Source organism: Ailuropoda melanoleuca, chromosome 4, assembly GCF_002007445.2.
Source record: "Ailuropoda melanoleuca isolate Jingjing chromosome 4, ASM200744v2, whole genome shotgun sequence".
NCBI lineage: Eukaryota > Metazoa > Chordata > Mammalia > Carnivora > Ursidae > Ailuropoda > Ailuropoda melanoleuca.
Genome location: NC_048221.1, coordinates 4,154,278 through 4,175,177, shown reverse-complemented (window position 1 = coordinate 4,175,177; position 20,900 = coordinate 4,154,278). Strand labels below are relative to the sequence as shown.

Sequence of the window (20,900 nt, the reverse complement as noted above, 5' to 3'; positions counted from 1 at the left end):
CCTTCTCCCCATGCAACAGACAGGTGGCTGACAGGCCACCAGGAGCCTGCAAAGCAGGGGCCCGTGGGGGGGGACCAGAGAAGAATCCTGATCCTTGCCGGCTGCCGCCTGTCAGGCCCAGTGATTTAGGCAGCCTCAGAATGCTGGCGCAGCCCTGGCCCCCAGCTTTCCACAGCGCGGCCTCTGGCAGCCGGAAAGGAAGGCTTGCTCCAGCGTGTGGAGGCGGGCCATAAATTAGGGCTCTCGGGGCTTTACCCTGGGGAGCAGGGTTGTGCGTGGCCAGGGATGGGGTCCTGGTGGGGTCTGGGCACTGGAGTTGGCCTGGAGGCAGCAGGAGCCGGGCCCTGATGGCCCCTTCTCGCCCCATCCCTCCCGCTTTCTCCTCTGCAGCACCCCCTGGTGCCGACATGATTGGAAGCCAGGCTTGGAGCCTTGCTTTCCTCTGTCCCCCCTGGGTCATCACTCAGCCAGGTGTCGGGCAGCTCAGACCCAGCATGTGCGGGGCCTGGGCCCTGCTGGCTGCAGCCGGGCTGGCCTCTCCATCTCACTACGCCATAGTCACTCCAGGTCTCCCGCCAGAATTGGCACCGGCTCCAGCTCAGGTCACGCCCAGGCCTGAGAAAGGCTGGGAGGAGAGGTGGGCCTGCCGAGCCTTGAGAGCAGTCTGGGGTCCCAGCTCTTGGTTCTTCACTGGCGTTATTCTCGGTGGCAAGTGGGGACAGCAGGGTCCCTCCCTCAGCAGTGTTCCGGGAAGAGGGAAGCACCCCTTCTGTGCTTTCTGAGGGGAAACAGGTCCTCAGGCTCCTGCACCAGGCTGGTGTGTCCCTGCTGCCGCCGGCAGGGAGCAGAGCCCACCGATGCTTGGCCCCCAGGCTCCCAGCCCTGTGCGGTGGAGGAGTCAGGCTGTATCCCTGCCCCTCTCCAGGCCACTGTCCTTTACCACTCCTCATTCGCCTTGCCCGCCGCAGCCAGCAGAACGGGGGCGACAGTAAGAGTCATTTCCACGGACCAGGTGCTGCAGGTAGGACCTGTGGTCACTGAGGGCTGAAAAAGGGGGACCTGGTCAAGGCCCAGCACTCGGTCACTTCTCAGCCTGATCCACCGAGGAGGCCCCCCAGTACACTCTTCCTCAGCCCCCTGGCTCTTTTTTTTTTTTTAAGATTAATTTTATTTTAGAAAGAATGAGCACAAGTGGGAGAGGCAGAGAGAGAGAGAGAGAATCTCAAGCAGACTCCACACTGACCACGGAGCCCGACAGGGTTCGGTCTCATGACCCTGAGATCACGAGTCGAAATGAAGAGTCAGGCACTTAACTGACCACCACTGCCACCCCCCACCCCTGGCTCCAGAAGAAAAGTGAAAATTCACAGCTAGCCTGTCCCTTCCTACCTCCTAGCCTCGGTTTCCCCTTTAGCTGGCTCAGGCCAGGGCTGTACTCAACACATACTCAACCCTCTCTGGGCTGGCCGCCAGTGTTGGAGCAGGCCTGCCAGGCCCCCCAGGATGGGGCAGGAAGGAGTGGCTGCTTCCTAGGCTCCAGGGACCCCCAAACCCAGACCCTCTTGCCCATAAACATTTATGAGGCTGTGAGGGACATCATCCTGCCCCACACACAGACCCCGGGGGGACGTTCCTTTTTCATAGTATCCAGTCCCCCCACACACACACACTTTGACTGGAACCCCACCTCCTGCCCCAGCAGCCTCTGCTTGGGGTAGTGAAGGACCTTTCTGGAGTACAGTGGTTTCCTCCCCCACCGCCCCCATCCTGACCTTGATGAAGCTATTTCCAGCCCCAAGCAGTCTGGTCTGGAAAAAAGGGAGGAACTCAGAAAGGGCCTCCTCCTGGAGGAGGAAAAAGCGAGGTGGGGAAGGGAGGGTCTGAAGGTCCGAGGATGAGGTCTTGCTAGATGTGCATGAGGGGGAAAGGCATCCTGGGCAGAATACAGATCAAAGGCCTGATGTGGTTGACAAGGCAGGGCCAGTGAGTGAGAAAGGGCCTGCTGTTCCTTCTGGGGCAGTGGGGCCCACGCTCCCCTAGGCCCCCATCCCTGGAGACACACTGCCAGTGGGGACAAGTCTGCAAAGACTGACAGTCCTCTAGGCTGTAAGCCGAGGAAATGTGAGTGGGCTAAATCTGACCAAGGAGAAGAGCCAGGGGGCCTCTCCTCACTGCCAGGAAGGCTCGGCTGTTACTGTTAGCTCATCTAATCCTTGCAGCAGCCCTAGGAGGGAGCTGCACCTGCTGGTCCCGTTTTACAGTTGAGGAAGCTGAGGCCCAGCCAGGAGGCTTTATAGGGCCTGGCTCGCAGCAGGCACACCACGTTGGTTCTTTGGTTGTTATCGGCTATTGTGGGGCAACAATCTATCTCTGAAAGACTTCCCAAGCGGTCGCAATGGGAATATAAGCAATCCAGTAGGACAAGGACAAGGAATCTCAAAAGCGACATCCCCAGGGATTCCTTTAAAAAATTACATGGGAGGAGTGGCTGGGGGCTCAGTTGGTTAAGCACCCAACTCTTTTTTTTTTTTTTAAGATTTTTTTTTTTTTTTTTTTTTTTTTTTTTACAGAGAGACANGCGAGAGAGGGAACACAGCAGGGGAGTGGGGGAGGAAGAAGCAGGCTCCCAGCGGAGGAGCCCGATGTGGGACTCGATCCCATAACGCCGGGATCACGCCCTGAGCCAAAGGCAGACGCTAAACGACTGCACTACCCAGGCGCCCCTAAGCACCCAACTCTTGATCTGGGCTCAGCTCTTGTGAGTCAGGCCCCGGGATGGGCTCCACACTAGGCATGGAGCCTACTTAAAAAATTAAATTAAAATAATGAAAAGTTTATGTTGCACGTGGGCCAGGGTGGGACATACCAGTCTATGGAAAAGCGCGCGTGGGCCCTGAAGGGCTCGTCCTTTCTCCCTCTAACCCCTTTGTGAGTCCACCTGACTTGAGAACCTGTCCTGGGTCTGCCCACTTCTCCCTCCCTCCATGTCTCCAAGCAGGGGCCAGCCCCCTCATGGCCCTCCTGCCATAGCAGTCTCCTCCCGGGACCCATCACTCCCACCCTGCAATCTGTCTTCCCTGACGCAGCCACCAGAGGGTGCCCGTGAGCATCCAGTTCGGGTCCTGCCCTCTGCCCACAGCCCTCCAGGGTCCCCACCTCCCTCAGAGTAAAAGTCCAAGTCCTCACCAAGGCCCGCAGCCTAGCCCTGCACGACCTGCCTGTCTCCTCCCTACCCTTCCCCTCCCCCCTCTCAACCCCTCGCTCCCTCTGTTTGCTGTTCCTTAAACACACCAGGCCAGTGCTGCCCCCAGGGCCTTTGTACTGCCTGTGCTCTCTGCCTGAAACACTTCCCCAGACATCCCCACAGCTATCCCCTCACCTCCTTCAGTTCTCAGCTCAAATGTTACCTCCTCATTGAGGCCTCCCTGACACCCCGCAGAACTGGTATCCCACCCGGCTAGCTGCCTACACACCCTTTACCCACGTCTAGTTTTGTCCATAGCACTTGGCAGCGTCTAGATCCCACGTCATCATCACATGCATTGTCTCACGGACCATCTGTTTCCTTCAGGGCTGGGACATATTCTAGTGGTTAACCCTTGGGTCAACAATCACCCAAGGCACACAGCGGGGCTCCATAAATTTGTGCCCCAGCCCTGCTTCCTGGGTGCCAGCTGTGGGCTAGGTCCTATTCATGTCACCCGCATTAGATGATGGGTGGGCAGGGGGGCCACGGGGAAAGGAACCATCCATAAACCAAAGCTCAAGTCAGACTTGGAATCCATTCTCCAGTATTCACGGAGAACCTGTGTGTGCCAGGCATTGTCTCGGGCCTGGGCTCACCTCAGCCAACAGGTCCAACGACATCGACATTGCTCCTTGGTGAAGGCCCTGAGGCTGGATGGAGCCTGGTGCGCCACCACCCCACCCCCTGCTAGGAGGCCATGGGGCTGGCTGGGCCACACTATGCAGTCCCTGTGAAGTGAGGGGAGGGGCCGAAGTCAGGGCATGTGTTCCCAGGGGGACACACAAGTCAGGGCAGGGATTGCGGTCGTGGGGGTGCTGACTGCTAGGAGACCATGAAATCCATCCTGCTTTCCCTGTAATGCTTCCAGTATTCACTTCTGAGTGAAAACCTCTCCCTTGTCCCAGCAAAGACCCTCAGAGCAGCACCAGCACCAGCCGAACAACCCCAAAAGGGCTGTTCTGGAAGGGGGCCCGAGCCCCGGAAGCCTTGGGGCACCATCCAGCTGTGCCCGAAGGGTCCTCCTCACAGAGGGGCAGGTGGGGGTCTTCTGACTGTGTTCTGGTGGGGAGCCTCAGCCCAGCCTCACCCCCTCAAAGCCTGAGGCCAGATGAGTCCTCACTTCAGGGGTCTGGAAGTGAGGGGCAGAGTTTTGCCCCCCAACCCCCTGTCTGGCTTGACATCCAGGGCTCAGAACCCAGTGGAGCCCCCAGTTCTGTGGATACAAGTCAGCTCAGGGCATCCACAGCCAGAGAGTGACTTTGTCCGTGGGAAAACTGAGGCACAGAACAGTCACCACCACCAGGACCTCTGGTAGTTCCCCTGCGGTTACCCCTCACCGTTTTACTCTGGTCCTCCTTGGACTGGGCGTGGAGAGAGGCCCGGATTGGCCCCTAGCCCCATATTGGCGCTCACAGGTCCTTCCTCAGAGCCAGCCAAGCAGCCTGGGGGGTTCACGGAAGGCTGGGTGGTCGGCCCCAGCCCAGCCCCCAGCTCATCTCCAGGAGCCCACCGAGCTCTGAGCAGTCCCTGAACCAGAGCCAAGGCCAGGGCAACGCTCCGGGGACCAGACAGGCGGGAGGGCTCTCAGCCCAGTTGGAGGGGCTGCAGGCAGACCCATGGTCTGGCCTGACATTCTCCCTCCTTTCTGAAAAACCCATCCATGTGCTTTTGCTTTGCCATTTTCCCCTACAGCAGCCTTGCTTAAAATCTATTTTACAGTTTCTTTCTTTTTTTTTTTTCAATAGGTAAAACCGACTCAGACCACAGAATTTACAGTATGCCAAAGGGTGTTCAGAAAAAATACCTCTCTCCCCAGCCACCCCCCACCCTGCCGCCCTNTCCAGCAATGTTCCATGCCGAAGCAAACACGTCTGTATATTTTCTTTTCCTCCTACAGAAAGTCTATCACGCTCTCCCTGCTGTTTCAGAGACCTGAGTCTGGTTTCCCAACAACACATCTTGGATTTCTTCCTGCTCACTAAAGACCCATCTCTTGCTTTTAATGGCCGCATAATATTCCGTCCTGTGGCTGCACTGTCGTCCCCATTAAAGCACCTTTCTCTGTCCTAGGTTTTTTGCTACTAGCCAGAGTGCAGCGATGAAGAATAGATCTGTTCTAAATGCCATTTTGCGTGTGGATGAATATACCCACATGCTTCCTGAACTCTTTTTTTAAATTAACGATCTGTATTTTTTAGAGCAGTTTCAGGTGTATAGAATTGAGCAGAGAGTGTGGGGTTCCTATATAGCAGCTTAGCGCCCCCCCCCAGTGTCCCCTTTCATTAAGGGCATGCATCACTGCGCTACGTTTGTTACAATTGGTGGACGCATATCGATACTTCGTCAGAAACTAACATCCCTAGCTGACAACGGGCCCTCCCCTACTGGTGCTGTTCGTTCCATGGGTTTGGACAGTCCTTGGGTTTGGACAGCTGTGGCATGGCCGGTACCCACCTGTATCGGGTCAGCGTAGTCTCACTGCTCTAAAACTCTGAGCTCTGCCTCTTCATCCCTACCCAAGAATCACTACCCCGGGAGCCACAGATCCTTTTGCTGTCTCCAGTTTTGCTTTTCCAGAACGTCACAGAGTTGCAATCCTATGGTGTGTGGCCTTTTCAGACTGGCTTCTTTCACTTGACCATATGCATTGAAGGTTCCTCCACGTCTTTCTATGGCTTGATGGCTCATTTCTTTTTAGCGCCTAGTAACATTCCATTGTCTGGATGCCCCAGAGTGTATCCATCAGCCAGTGATGGATGTCTGGGTTGCTTCCAAGTTTTGACAAATAGGAAAAAAGCTGCCACAAACATTCGTGTGCAGGTTTTTGTGTGGACATAAGTTTTCAACTCCCTTGGGTAAATACCAAGAGGTGCAGTTGCTGGATCGTATGGGAAGAGTATGTTTCCTTTTGTAAGAAACCTCCAAAAATGCCTTCCAGAGTGGCTAGACCATTTTGCATCCCCACCAGCAGTGCATGAGAGCCCTGTTGCGCCCCGTCCTCGCCAGCATCTGTGCTGTCGGAGCTCCGACATAGAGCACCAGATTCTGGCGTTCCAGCAGGTGTGCAGCGGTATCTCGTGGTGGCTTTAATTTGTCTCAATTTTTAACCATCTCTTGAGCCTCCGCCTGGGAGCCAAGCATGGTTCCGATATCTTTTTTTAGAGACTTCATTAATTTATTTATTTATTTGAGAGAGAGAGAACACGAGCAGGGATGGGAGGTGGGGGTGAGGGGCAGAGGGAGAAGCAGACTCCCCACTGAGCAGGGAGCCTGACGTGGGACTCGATCCCAGGATCCCAGGATCATGGCCTGAGCCGAAGGCAGACGCTTCTCCGACTGAGCCATCCAGGCGCCCCTCCAATATCTTTACTACAAAATGACTTATTTGCAATTCAGCCTAGGAAGGAGGTGGTACTAGTACCTCATTATTGATGGACAAACCAAGGCTCAGAGAGGGACAGCTACTTGAACAGGGTCACACAGTAAGTGAGGGCAGAGCCAAGGCCTTGTAACTGACTCCAGAGCACTTTCACCTTCAGTGTCCCGGGCCCGGGGCTTTGGGAACACAGCAGTGACCATGGTAGATCCAGCCCAGGGCATCTGGACCCTCCTGAGGCTCACAGTCCAGTGGAGGAGACAGACATGCGACCAGACAGTTCAACTCAGGCTGACCAGGACCGTAATGGGGTTGAATGGGCAGAGAGGGGCCCAGAGGAATCACTGGGCCTGGATGTCCAAGAAGGATTCAGTAAACTCCAGGAGTAACACGCTCAGCAGAGGCTGGCCCGTGGGGAGCCCAAGCGTGGGAGGAACCGGGAGTGCCACAGCAGCCCTCCACCCCTGCCCCAGGAGCACCCCGCCTGGCGGGGGCTGGGGCTGCAGGGGGAGAAGGTAAAGGCATCCAGAGATGAGCAGCCCTGGTCTCCCCGTCTCCGGTCTCCACGTGAAAAGAAATGGCTGGGGGGGGCGGTCTGCCTCCCGCCCCGGTCTGGCCCCCTGATGGGCCAGGACACCCCCCTCCTCACCCCCACTCCCTCTCCAGCCCCCATTAGTGAGGCCACCTGCTGCGGGGGCCTCAGTCCCAGGCCTTCCCTGCCCACACTCTGCCCCAGTGACCGCCGTTAAAAGTGAATAATGAGCCAGAGCAGGCAAGACCTGGAGGGGGTGGAGTGGGGACGGAGAGACCCCTGGGGCCCCTCCACATCCCGCTCCTTCCCGCCCTCCACTCCAGCCCCTGGGAAACTCATCAGGAGTCACCTTGCAGAAGGGCCATCTGAGCACCTTCTGTGACTTATTCAACATCCTCATCACCCGCCCCCCCTCCCCGGTTCCCCCTCTCCCACCAGCAAAGTCTGTCAGATTAAGCAAACAAAAATACAGATGGCCACTTAAGTTTGAACTTCACGTAAACAATGAACCACGTTTTAGTGTATGTTTTTGTGGGACACACTTGTACTCAAACATGAGCCACTGTTGATCTGAAATACAGGATCAGCTGGATGCCATCTGGCAGCCTTTCCTAGTCCCACCTGGATGGGTGGTGGGCCTCAGTTGTCCTTCCTGCGTGATGGGTGAGTACCCAGAGGCTGATCAACCTTGACCAGTCAGAGGGACCCTGCCCCCAGGAAATGCTGGGGGGCTCCCGTCAGGTGTGTCCCCCCCCACTTAAATGTTGGACTTGAGGCTCCGGGGGGGGGTGGAACCCAGGATAGGGGCCCAGGTAGGATGGGAGAGGTTGAGGCCACATCTATCTGCCAAATGCCATGGTCGTATTTTAATTTGGATGCTGAAATTGTGACTCTGGAGAGGTCCCTGGGGGAGAGGGAAGGAGGGACCCCATGCCGCCTCCCCCAAGTACCCACTGCATGAGGTCTGTTATCTTCACCTTTGCACAGCCCCGAATCCCAGGTTTGAATCCAGCTCTGCCCCTTGCAAGTTGTATGACTTTGAACCAAGTGTTCTCGCTGTGCCTCAGTCTCCTCGCCTGTAATATGGGGATAATACTACTAATAATAGTACCCAACTCTCGGGGCCGTTGAGAAGATTAAATGCATCCATATATCCAAGGAGCTTGGCCTGGCACGCAGTTAGCCCACTTAAGTGATGGCCTGTCCTGGCCTCTCTCCCAGCCCCAGAGGGCGGGACTGAGCGGGAATTAGAAGCTAATTTTAGCCCTGATGACACCCCCCGGCCTCCTGCCTTGTCCAAACATCCTCAGCCAAGCGTGAGGTTCAAAGCACCCCCCCAACCTCTGACATCCAAGGAGCCTGTTTATTCATTCCTGTTGGCGAGGCATTCCTTGCCTGCCTGCGCCTGCCATCAAGCTCCGTCCCCATGTGGCCTGCCCTGTGTCACCCAGGGTCGGGAACATCTCACCTGTAGGCCGCTTGGAGACAGCCATGGGCAGGGCAGTCAGGGTGGAGGGCAAGGAAGAGGGTGGGAGAGGGCCACTCCTGCCCCAAAGTCCCCCCGAAGTCCTCATTAATCATTTCCCAAGTAAGATTCCCAACTTCCATCTGTGATGACTCCCAAGTGTTGTAACTTACCCAGCACCTGCTCACTGAGCAGCGACTGGACGCCAGGTCCGACAGGGGGACTCCGGCCCTGTCCCGTGCACTCCCAGGCTAGAGGGAGGGCAGTGACAAGCCAGGAAACAGGAGAATTTTCCAGCTGTGCTTAGTACTTTCCATTCATTCATTCGCTCATTCATTCGTTCTTTCATTCCAGATGTATTTTTTGAGGCCCTCTTGGGGGTCCAGCACTGTTCAGGGTGCTGGGCCTCAGCAGGAAACAAAGCAGACCAAGATCCCTCATGGGGCTGACTTTCCGGTGGGAGAAAGGCAAGAGCGAATGCTGCCAATAAGTCGAACACATGGTCTAGTTAAATGGTAGTAATTGTTGTGAAAAGAAATAAAGCAGGAAAGGGGTTGGGAAGGGCTGGCGGAGGCACTTGGAAAGACGGTGATTCAAGAGAGCGGTATCTGAGGAGGCCACGTGGGTATCAGGGAGAGAGTTCCAAGCGGAGGGAACAGCACATGCAAAGGTCCTGCGGTACGAAAGGAGAGGAGGCACATAGGGAGAAGTGGCAGGACCTGGGGGCTTTGCCCCTGAGACTGATGACAGCCACAGGAGTGTCTTGAGGAGACATGTGGCCCGGAATGCCGCCATCCGGCTCTACCTTTGTTCCCAGGCCAATCCCCAGCATGGGCACCCTCCAGGTTGAGGGCAGGGCCAAGGGCCACAGCTGGGCCGGGAACCTGAGTGGCTGCAGGCGGATCCCAACTGTAAATTAGGATTTTCTGGGCAGGCACACTCCGAGAGCCAGGGAGGGGGAAATTGCTGCTTGCCCGGGCATGCCAGTGGGGCGGGGGCAAATTCTGGGCACATCTTCTGCACGTGGCGTCTCCATCTGCTCCCTGCAGGGCCAGGCCCGGTGCCCAGGTCGCTGGCATTCCTGGCCCCGATTTTTGCCAGCAGAGGGACAGGTGTCTTGGAACACTGGAAAATGTCCTCCAAAAACAAACCAACAAATTCTATACTTTTCTGTTTCCTTGTCCCAACAGATCTCCAACTGCTTTCTGTCTTGCAAAACACCTCCACTGGCTTTTCTGATTCTCAAACGCCACACACGAGCGAGCTCCACAAAACCTTTCCAGGGTGAGAGGAAAAAGGGCCCTTTGTTCCCCAACCCTCAGTCTTCCCCGGAATTTACTATCTCCTGCGCGGGGCAGCGATACACCTAGGCCCTGGTGTTTTTTCACGCTGAGTTTTGCAACGACTTTTTTCCACTTGACAATAGAGGGCCCCACAGCTTTTATTTCCAGAAATTGGAAAATGAAGCGTGTCTGGCCCCCGCCTGCTCACCCACCACAGGCTGAAATTTAAGCCGCGGGAAGCGGCCGTGCCGGGGTCAGGGGCGGGCAGACCCCAACGTGCCAGGGGGCCGGGGTGCAGAAAGGTGCGGGGTGGGCAGCTCAGGGATGCCAGGTTTCTGTCACCTGGCGCTTCCCCCTCCCTCTCCACACAGCAGCCCCCAGCACCATGACGATGGGCAGGAAGAGGCCAAGCTCTTGAAGATAACCTAGGAGGGGAAACTGAGGCCCAGAAAGGGCCAGGGACGCAGGCCTGAGGGTTTTCAGCCCCCTGCCCACAATTCTGCCCCACAGAGACCTTCAAGCATTGTGGGAGGATGAGGGAGACACACCAGGTCACCTGAACAGGGTGCCAGCGTTGGCTTCCTTCTGCAGAGGAGATGACTGGGACCCAGAGAGGTGACCTAACTCACCAAAGGTCACACAGCTGCCAGAGGTCAACATCTGTTCTGTGAAGCTCTTGTGGTCAAGAGCTCTGAGGTCAGTCAGAGGGTCCAGGTTCCAGCCTGGCTCTACCACTCAGGGTCTGCAGGGTGGATTCTCACTTTAAATGAGGCCTTCTGGAACATTCTAGAACATTCTGGGGGTGGGGGAAATTGCTGCTCTCTGGAGAGAGCAAGAGCCAAGGGAGACTGAAGAGTCTTTTTGGCAGTGTGTGGGGGGGTGAATTCCAGACAATCTGTGAGCCTCAGTTTCCCTGTATGCACAGTGGATACTCAGTAATCCCTGAAATGCCTCTGACTGGGGCCAGGTGGGAGGATGGAGGACCACCGGTGTATGAGGGTGTGGGGGGCCAGGAGGGCCTCTGCCAAGCCCGCCAGTAACCCTAGAGCTGAGCCAGCCTCACTGGGCCCATCGCTCACCTGCCACCCACATTACACACCTGGGGCTGCTCTCCTCACTGGCTGGCTGCAAGCCAGGGGTCCTGGGAGGCCAGGTCAGGGCTGCCTTGCAGGCTGGGGCAGGGCCAGTCCCTGGGGTGGGGGGCACAGAGTGGAGCCTAGAGACCCTTTGTCCATAAGGTCACTGTCTCCAGTTGAACTGATGTCTGAGAGCTGAACATCTCCCTCTTTCTGGAAGTTTCTCCAAGGCTCATAGGGGAACCTTCCTTGGGCCCCGGCCACCTGGCCCAACATCAGGGATGCTAGCTAGGGTGACCCCATCACGCCCAGGCATCGTGCCTGCACCCCATCACCCTTTCTTGTGCCTCAGATCACACATGTGGTTCATTTCTCACCCATCCCAGGCCAAGGGGCCCCCTGCCTGCCTCCTGAGCTGCCAGCCACCCTTGGCTCACAGCCCTGAGGCCCCAGGGGGAAAGAAGTTTCCAGCAGGCTGGCAGTTCCGTCACCCACCCAGCCCAGGGAGCAAGGCACTGGGGGGTCCGATGCAGGCAGAGACCCCGGCTGGGGAGTACAGATGGCCCCACCTCATCCCACACACTCGTGCCAGCTCGTCCTGAGTCTAAAGGAGGGGGTCCCCCCACTCTGGGCTCTGGGACCAGCTTCCTTCCAGGGAGGCATTCACTAGGCAAGCCTTGCCCAGAGAGGGTCAGGCAGTCTCTCAGGTCACACGGCAAATCCAGGATAAGTACCAGCTCCCTCCGGCTTTGGGCAGGAGGGGTCCTCTGACCCCCAAAGGCTGGACCCCAGGGATTGACTTTTGGTCCACCTGCACATCCTAAGGTCAGCAGGTTCAATTCCCAACCCCCCCATCCCACTTGCCAGCTGTTTGAAGAAGACAATAAAAATAACAATAGAGTCTGAAAGAAAATTTTAGCCAGAACAGGTGGTTTGAGGCCATAAAATGAAATGAAGGGAGGGTCCATAACCAGAGGCCCCTGGGGGCAGGTGGCACATTGAGAAGGAAGAGAGTAAGGGCAGGGTAGGGCATGCCAGGTGGAGGGAACCGGTGCGAAGGTTATGAGGAAGGAGTCAGTGCGGGTGCGGTGGCTGCCAGGGGTGATCACTGTGCCAACTGGGGTGGTTTGGGAGGTGATCTGCCCCCGCCCAACCCCTGTTCTACCCAAGGGTTTCATTCCCAGTCCCTGTCGAGGGGCAGGGCTCGGAGGGAGGGGGGCGAGCGGACAGAAATAGAGTGACCAGGAGCCCTGCAGCCCTCCCGTGAACCCCAAGCACCATCGCCCCCTTCTCCGCGGTCGGGGCGGCCTGGAGTCGGGGGCTCAGCCTGGCTGCAGTCACTGACCCCAGGGATACCTCCAGCCTCCTGGTGCCCTGTGGGGCACTCGGACAGCCAGCTTCGGGGGTCTGGTGCGTGGAACATCCCCATCAGCCCCCCAGCCTTGCTGCTTCTGTCCCAGCGCATACCCACCCATGACTCGGTGACAGATGGCTAGAGCTCCGGTGGGGTTTCCAGGTAGAGTTGTGCGTGGGGACCCTCTGGGGACAGCACCACCTCCGTCGCCTCTCTGGCCGTGGTGACAAGTGGATCTGAACCAGCGGACCCAGGAGCAGGCGGGAGAGGAGCAGCAAGGGTGGGGGGGGTCTCCATCTGGCTGCCGTCCCAGCCCACTGGGAGCTTCCGGTGGAAGCCTCTTGGAACCTTCCTGGCCTGGGCCCAGGGCGGATAAAGCCCCTCCTGGCTCCTCTGGGGCATCTTAAAGTGGTGTGGAGCCATGCCTTCCACAGCGGAGCCATCGTGCTTGGATTCTCCCCTAGACGGGGCACTCACTCCCTCTGGAGTAGCAGTGGGCAGGGCCAGTGGTGCTAGTGGGGTAGAGGAGGGGCAGCGGGGCTCTGAGAGCACCAGCGCCTGGTGCCGGATCCCTCAGGGAGTGAAAGGCAGGACCGGGCTCCAGCCCAACACACTCGCAGACACGGGCAGCCAAACTTGAATCACACATGTGGAATAGAACCTGTGGCCCTCCACTAAACACCTGTTCAGGGTTTGGCGTTGGTTTTTTCATTTTGTTTTTTTTAAAGATTTTAAGTCCTCTCTACACCCAACGTAGGACTCGAACTCACAACCCTGAGATCAAGAGTTGCGCGCTCCACAGACTGAGTTTTATTTTATTTTTTTATATTTTAATGTTTTTTTGTTATATTATGTTAGTCACCATACAGTACATCCCCGGTTTCCGATGTAAAGTTCGATGATTCATTACTTACGTATAACACCCAGTGCACCATGCAATACGTGCCCTCCTTACTACCCATCACCGGTCTATCCCATTCCCCCACCCTCCCCTCTGAAGTCTTCAGTTTGTTTCTCATAGTCCATAGTCTCTCATGCTTCATTCCCCCTTCTGATTACCCCCCTTTTCTTTATCCCTTTCTTCCCCTACCGATCTTCCTAGTTCCCATGTTCCATAGATGAGAGAAATCATATGATAATTTTCTTTCTCTGCTTGACTTATTTCACTTAGCATTATCTCCTCCAGTGCCGTCCATGTTGCAGCAAATGTTGAGAATTTGTTCTTTCTGATAGCTGAGTAATATTCCATTGTATATATGGACCACAGCTTCTTAAGCCAGTCATCTGTTGAAGGGCATCTCGGTTCCTTCCATGNACTTAGTGTGGTTTTGATTTTAATTTCCCTGATGGCTAATGATTTTGAACATTTTTTCGTGTGTCTGTTAGCCATTTGTATGTCTTCATTGGAAAAGTGTCTGTTCATATCTTCTGCCCATTTTATGATTTGTTTATTTGTTTCTCGTGTATTGAGTTTGAGAAGTTCTTTGTAGATCTTGGATACCAGTCCTTTATCTGTGGTGTCCTTTGCAAATATATTCTCCCATTCCGTGGGCTGTCTNTTCTTTGTAGATCTTGGATACCCCGACTGAGTTTTAAATCCTTGAGATACAATCTGATTTCTTACTCTCTCTTCAAGTCTCTCTGGTTCTTCGGCTTTTGTGTCCTCACGGGGCTGTCGGTCCTGAAGAAAGGGCAGGACAGTGCGGCCAGCGCTCCCGGGAGGATGGATCTGCCCTGAACTGGGGTGTAACCAGGCAGCAAGGGCCAGAGGGTGTTTCTGCCGGAGTAGCCGGCGTCACTGGCAGCTCCTCAGAGCGCTTCAGATTCCAAGTGACCCGTGGCAAGGAATTCCCCTCGGGGGCTCGGTCGCCGTCATCAGCAGGGTCACTGTGAGAAGGCCGTGGATGGGTACACAGCGACGTTACGACCGACAGCTCCATGAGTTATAATTTAATAGGTCACCAAATAATCCCGCCTGCCGGGGAGCGAGCCAGGAGTAGATCTGGGTTGGCCTCCCGTGTCAATGCCCAGCCCTAGGAGACCCCCAGCCTCCCAGAACCGACCTCCACTGGCCCGGAAGAGCGAGACGTTCAGATGCTGAAACATCAAGGCCGTGTGAAGAAGCCTCACGGGAATGGCATCCCATCGGAGGACTGGGTGACTCCTGGGAGCTGGGCTTCAGACTTTGGCCAGCCTGTAGCCACCTCTTAGCTTCCTGGTCTCCCTGCCTCCCTCCCTCCCTATCTCCAGGAGCCTGTCCTCCACATGACGGCCTGAGAGAGTCTCAAAACAGGAGTGGAGGTGGCGACAGCTCTGTTGGAAGCCTCACGCGGCTCCCTATCCGCCCCCACCACCCCGAGCATTGGGAACACCATTGCTGACCATAGGTAGACACGGCTCCATGTGGCCTGGCCTCCGCGCCAGCTCTGACCTCACCTCCTGCTCAGGAAGATGCAGCTTTGCTGAATTCCTCCATCCCTCCGTTCCCTGCTGCCTCAGGGCCTTTGCACAAGTTGTTCTCCATCCCTAAAGTTCTTCCCTGCCTCTCACAGCTCACACACCCAGGAAGGCCAGACTAGGCCCCATGCTCCTCACTTGTTACAAATTGCAATTTTACGTTCACTTAGGAGTTCCCTTCTTTTTTTACCTACTTGCTTCCTGCAGTATCCTCCAGGGGCCCAGCACATAGCCAGTAGCCAAGAAACATTTGTTGATTGACTAAACACAGGAGTGGGATCTGGTGGAAGTGAAAGTGGGTAGCTGGAAATTCAGGCCCTTTGCAGCCTCCAAGGAACCCCTAACCACCCCTGGGCAGAACCCACTTCTAGAACGAGCGGTTTCGGTCATCCTTTTCCCTTTATGGATGGGTCAACTGTGTGCCCAAAGCCATACAAGCCTCAGGGTGGTGACTCAAGTGCCCATCTTCTGATCCTGCCCGTGATGGGATCTGAATGCAGGCTCACTGACACCAGCTCTAACATCCCCAGACCAAATTCCTGTGTGGGGTGGCAGTTCCCACACCCACATCACCAAGCAGTTCTAAGAGAATTCAGGTCAATGCCAACACAGCTCAGAGACAGCATCGGGTCCCACAGAGCTAGGGGCTCACTCTTACAAGCCTGCCCCCCTCCCCCACTTCAGAAGGTGGCCGCAACCCCAGGCCATCACCTGTGCTTTTTTCTTTTTAAAGATTTTATTTATTTATTTATTTGAAAGACAGAAAGGGTGCACGAGCGGGGAGAGGGGCAGAGGAAGAAGCAGGCTCCCCACTGAGCATGGAGCCCTACGCGGGGCTCGATCCCCGGACCCCGAGATCATGACCTGAGCCGAAGGCAGATGCTTCACCGACCGAGCCACCCAGGCGCCCCCCATCCCCTGTGCTTCTGACACCCAGCTACAGATTGGAGGTTCCAAGGACCCATTCCTTAGGTTTCATTAATCGGGTGGGGTGGCTCACAGAACTCAGGGAAACACTTATATTTACCAGATTATTAAAGGACATGATATATGATACGAATCGATAGCCAGACAGAGAGAAGCACAGGGCGAGGTATGGGCTTCCTCGTCTTTCCAGGCAAACAAACTTCTTTGTCACCACCTGCTCACGAACCCGGAAGCCTCTGCACTCTGTCCTTTCGGGGTTTTATGGAGACTTCACACATATGCAGGATTGACTTACTCACCGGTCACGGGCTGATTCAGCTTCCTGGCAACCAGCCACAACCTTGGGTGGGTCCAGAAGTAACCTTCGTGAACAAGGCGCCCATTCCACGTTAATGGCTCTGAAGCCTTTTCGGGTACGATGGATAAAGACCTAATACATCCAAGAAATAGATTTGGGGAATTTGAATGACCAAATACGCATGGAGTTCTTATAAATCATTATATCACAGCAGACGCGGGGTGGGGAGAGTCCCACAGTTGGCTCTTTGGTGATGGACTGGCTCCTGGGAGCGGACACCTGGGTCACCTGATGGCAGGCGTGGGGGTTGGACTGAGCCGTGCGGCCGCGATAAGTCCATTTCCTTCTCCTCCCCGGTTTGGTCTAACCCACACCCTGAGAGATCTCTGCTTCGGTCCTGCATCTCCCGGTCAACGGCTGGCTGCCCCTGCAAGCCGCCCCTCCCCAGGTAAGGCCTCTTGGGGCACACTGACCCCCTCCCAGAATGCAATGGATGCCCCCTGGGCAAGGCCTCGTGACAGCCCTCCTGGGGTCTCTCCGGATGCAGGTGGGCCCGAGGTGGAGTTGGGGGGTGGGGAAGTACTGATTTAAGTGCCAGACCACAGGCTTAGAGCCCCAGAGCCCTGGTCTCCATTGGCACCCCAGAGCCCTTCAGGGTTGCTGACCTTGGACTCTCTCCAGCCTGTCTGTTGGGAAAAGGACTTTCAATACAGGGAGATTTTGTGTTTGGGTTTGGTTTAGTTTCTTTCTTTTCTTTCTTTCTTTCCTTCTTTCTTTTTTTTTAAGATTTTACTTATTTACTTGAGAGAGAGAGAGAGAACAAGAGAGAGAAAGGGAGGGAGCACGAGCTGGGTGGGGGGAGAGAGAGGGAGAAGCAGTCTCCCTGCTGAGCAGGGATTCCCCACACGAGGGTTTGATCCCAGGGCCCTGGGATCATGATCTGAGCTGAAGGCAGATGCTTAACTAATTAACTGAGCCATCCAGGTGCCCCGTATATGTTACATTTTATTGTATTTATTTTTAATTTTTTTAGAGAGCGAGCGAGCGAGCACGGGGGTGAGCAGGGGGAGGGGCAGAAGCAGGCTCCCCACTGAGCAGGACCCTGAGATCATGACCTGAGCCGAAGGCAGACGCTTAACCCACTGAGCCACCCAGGCGCCCCAGTGTCTTTCTTTTGTTTTGGGGTTTTTTTTTTCTGATCTTTGCAGCATCCCAGCACAGCAGCATTTTTCATTCTGTTTCTAGGAAAAAAAGTTTCTTGGGTTCAACTTGGGTGGGATTCCCCATCCCTCAAAAATCTGTGCTCTTCAAGGTCACTCCCAAAGACCTCCTGGCTCCTAGGAGGGAGTGCCATAAACCCAGGGCCCATACTGAGAAGCACAGACTCTATTCACTTTAATTACATTTCTTTTTTTTTTTTTTAAGATTTTATTTATTTATTTGACAGAGACAGAGACAGCCAGCGAGAGAGGGAACACAAGCAGGGGGAGTGGGAGAGGAAGAAGCAGGCTCCCAGCGGAGGAGCCGGATGTGGGGCTCAACCCCAGAACGCCGGGATCACGCCCTGAGCGGAAGGCAGACGCCCAACGACTGAGCCACCCAGGCGCCCCTAATTACATTTCTATGTATTTACTTTTTGTGCGTGGCCACCAAGCCCTGAGGCAAAGTAGCATATGGTCTAGTCGCACTCCCTTTCCCACTACTGCCTTGGGCTATGTCCTGAAGTTTTATCTGTTGGGTCTCCTTCCAGAAGTGCTGGCACCAGCCGGTCAGTCCACACTCCACTCCTCTCCAGCCTTCAAGGCCACCTGCCAGACGCTGCACTTAGCTCCAGCCACTCCACCGGCTCTGCCCAGTAGGGCAAGCCTGCCAGCCACCGATGACATGCCCTAGAACAGCTTCATTGAGATACAATTTGCAACCCACTCAATTCACCCAGCGGTACAATTCAATGGTTACATTATTTTTAAATGTAACATGGAGGGGCGCCTGGGTGGCTCAGTCAGTGAAGCGTCCCAACTCTTGATTTCGGCTCAAGTCATACGATCTCAGGGTCCTGGGATCCAGCCCTGCTGTCGGGCTCTGCACTGGGTATGGAGCCTGCTTAAGAGTTTCTCTCTCCCTCTGCCCCTCCCCCTACTCACGGGCGCTCCCTCTCCCTAAAAAATTAAAAAATAAATTAAAATAAAATGTCACATTTAAGGGGCGCCTGGGTGGTTCAGTTAGTTAAGTGTCTGCCTTCCGCTCAGGTCATGATTTCAGGGTCTTGGAATCAAGACCCACGTGGGGCTCCCTGCTCAGCAGGGAGTCTGCTTCTCCCTTGCCCCCTGTCCCTCTCCCCTGCTCATGTGCTCTCTCTCTCTCTCAAATAAATAAAAACTTCAAAAATAAGTAAATAAAAATAAATAAAATGTAACATTTATTTTTTTTAATGTTGCATTATTGGGGTAACTGGCTGGCTCAGTGGGGCCCCATGTTGGGTGTGGAGCCTACTTAAGATTAAAATAAAATAAAATAAAATAAAATAAATTAAAAAATGTTGCATTACTTTAGAACTTGTGGCAAAATATATGAAGCATACAATTTGCCATTTTACTCATTGTTAAGTGTGCAATCCCGCGGTATTGAGGGCATTCGCGATGGCACGCGGCCATCCCCACTAGTTCGAAAACTCCTTTGTCACTCCAAATAGCAGCTCTGGTCCCAGTAGCAGAAATTCCCGGTTCCCTCTCCACCCTCCCAGGCCCCTGGTAATCTTTCATTTACTTTCCGTCCCTCTGATGTTACCTCTTCTAGATGTTTCGCGGAAGTGGAATCATAGAACTTGGGTCCTTTTGTGTCTGGCTTTTCTTGCTAAGCCCAATGCCCCCAGGGTAAATCTTACTGTAACCAATGTCGGAATCTCCTTCCTTCTAATAATAATCCTATTCCAGTGTGTGGGTGAACAGCATTCTGTCTATCCACTCACCCCTCAATGAGGATCTGGGTTTTCCAAATTTTGGCGATTGAGAATCGTGCTTTTCTGAGTATAGGTGTACAACTATTGGAGTCCTTGCTTTCAGTTCCTTGCGGTAGACCTCAGGGGGGTCGGGGTACAAGGCTAACTCAAGGTCCGGCTTTCTGAGGAGCTGCCAAACTGTTTTCCCACGAATGTGATTTTCCATTTTCTAGCAGCTGTATTAAAAAGAACAGAGGGGGGGCGCCTGGGTGGCACAGCGGTTGGGCGTCTGCCTTCGGCTCAGGGCGTGATCCCGGTGTTGTGGGGTCGAGCCCCACCCCGGTGTTGTGGGGTCGAGCCCCACATCAGCCTCTCCCACTCCCCCTGCTTGTGTTCCCTCTCTCGCTGGCTGTCTCTATCTCTGTCGAATAAATAAAAAATAAAATCTTTTTAAAAAGTAAATAAATAAATAAATAAAAAGAACAGAGGGGCGCCTGGGTGGCACAACGGTTAAGCGTCTGCCTTCGGCTCAGGGCGTGATCCCGGCGTTATGGGATCGAGCCCCACATCAGGCTCCTCCAGTATGAGCCTGCTTCTTCCTCTCCCACTCCCCCTGCTTGTGTTCCCTCTCTCGCTGGCTGTCTCTATCTCTGTCAAATAAATAAATAAAATCTTAAAAAAAAAAGAAAAGAAAAATGAATTCTAATGATGTATTTTATTTCACCCAGTATATCCGGAGCACCATCTCCAATATGTAATCGATAGAGAAGACCCATATGGGGTATTTTACATTCTTTCCTGTGAAGTCTTTACGATCCAAGGTGCATTTTACATGTTAAGTAATCTCTTTTGGATACTAACCTCGCACGGTTACTGGAAAACCTGGATCGACCCTGAGGATCTGTGCCGAGACAGTGGCTTTATTCATTCTTCGAGCTGCCTAGTATTTTATTGTAGTGAGAGACCCCAGTTTCACCAGTCCCAACTTGGTGGATATGTAGCTTGTCCAAAATGCCCTGCTAGGCACGTCTCTGGCATGTGGGCCAATCCCTCTGGCCTGAGGTGCGTGCATTTTAAATTATCACACTCACCAGTTTTCCTTTCCTAGAAATTCTAGAGCAGCACATGCCTTTTTTTAAAGATTTTTTTTAACTTATTTTTTTGAGAGAGAGAGAGCAAGTGGGTGCGAGCAGGGTGAGGGGAGTGGGCAGAGGGAGGGGGAGAGAGAATCCCAAACAGACTCTATGCCCAGCGGGGAGCCCAACATGGGACTCAACCTCGTGACACTGAGATCACGACCGAGCCCAAATCAAGAGATGGATACTTAACCAACTGAGCCACCCAGGCAGCCTAAGATTTGATTTTTTTAAAGTAATCTCTAGGGGGCGCCTGGGTGGCTCAGTCGGTTAAGCATCTGCCTGCAGCTCAGGTCATGAGCCCAGGGGCCTGGGATGGAGCCCCACGTCAGGCTTCCCTGCTGGGCTAGGAGTCTCCTCCTCCCTCTCCCTCTGCCCCTTTCCTCACTCATGCTCCCTTTCTCTCTCTGTGTCTCTCTCTAATAAATAAATAAAATCTTTTTAAAAAATAAAGTAATCTCGACACCCAGCATGGGCTCAAACCCAGAATCCTGAAATCAAGAGACACAGACTCCACCAACTGAGCCCGCCAGACACCTAAGTAGCACAACACGCTTTCGATAGAAGCCACGTGGGTCTCTAATATTGTTCTAATAGCCACATTTTCAAAAATGCAAAAAAATGGTGAAATTAAGTTTTAAAAGGCTGTCCTCAACCCAATAGATCCTACCTAGTATTGTTTCCATATGTATCAATACAAAAATTACTGAGATATTTACATTGTCTCTTGGATCCTGCACCTTGGAAGTCTGGTGTGTCTTTTACACGTGGTTGGTGTGCCTCCAATTTGAACACTCCATTTCCAGCAACG

General features: G+C 54.4%; 1 protein-coding gene across 1 annotated transcript in view; it reads left to right on the top strand.

Moving 5' to 3' along the window:
- The first annotated feature begins 16,339 nt into the window (after positions 1–16,339).
- The window catches only part of LOC100468460 (galactoside 3(4)-L-fucosyltransferase), a 16,194-nt gene continuing 11,633 nt past the window's right edge, over positions 16,340–20,900 (top strand). Inside the window, exon 1 of the mRNA XM_002930488.4 lies at positions 16,340–16,463. The gene's annotated coding sequence lies outside the window, so the exon portion shown is untranslated. The remainder of the gene's footprint in view (positions 16,464–20,900) is intronic.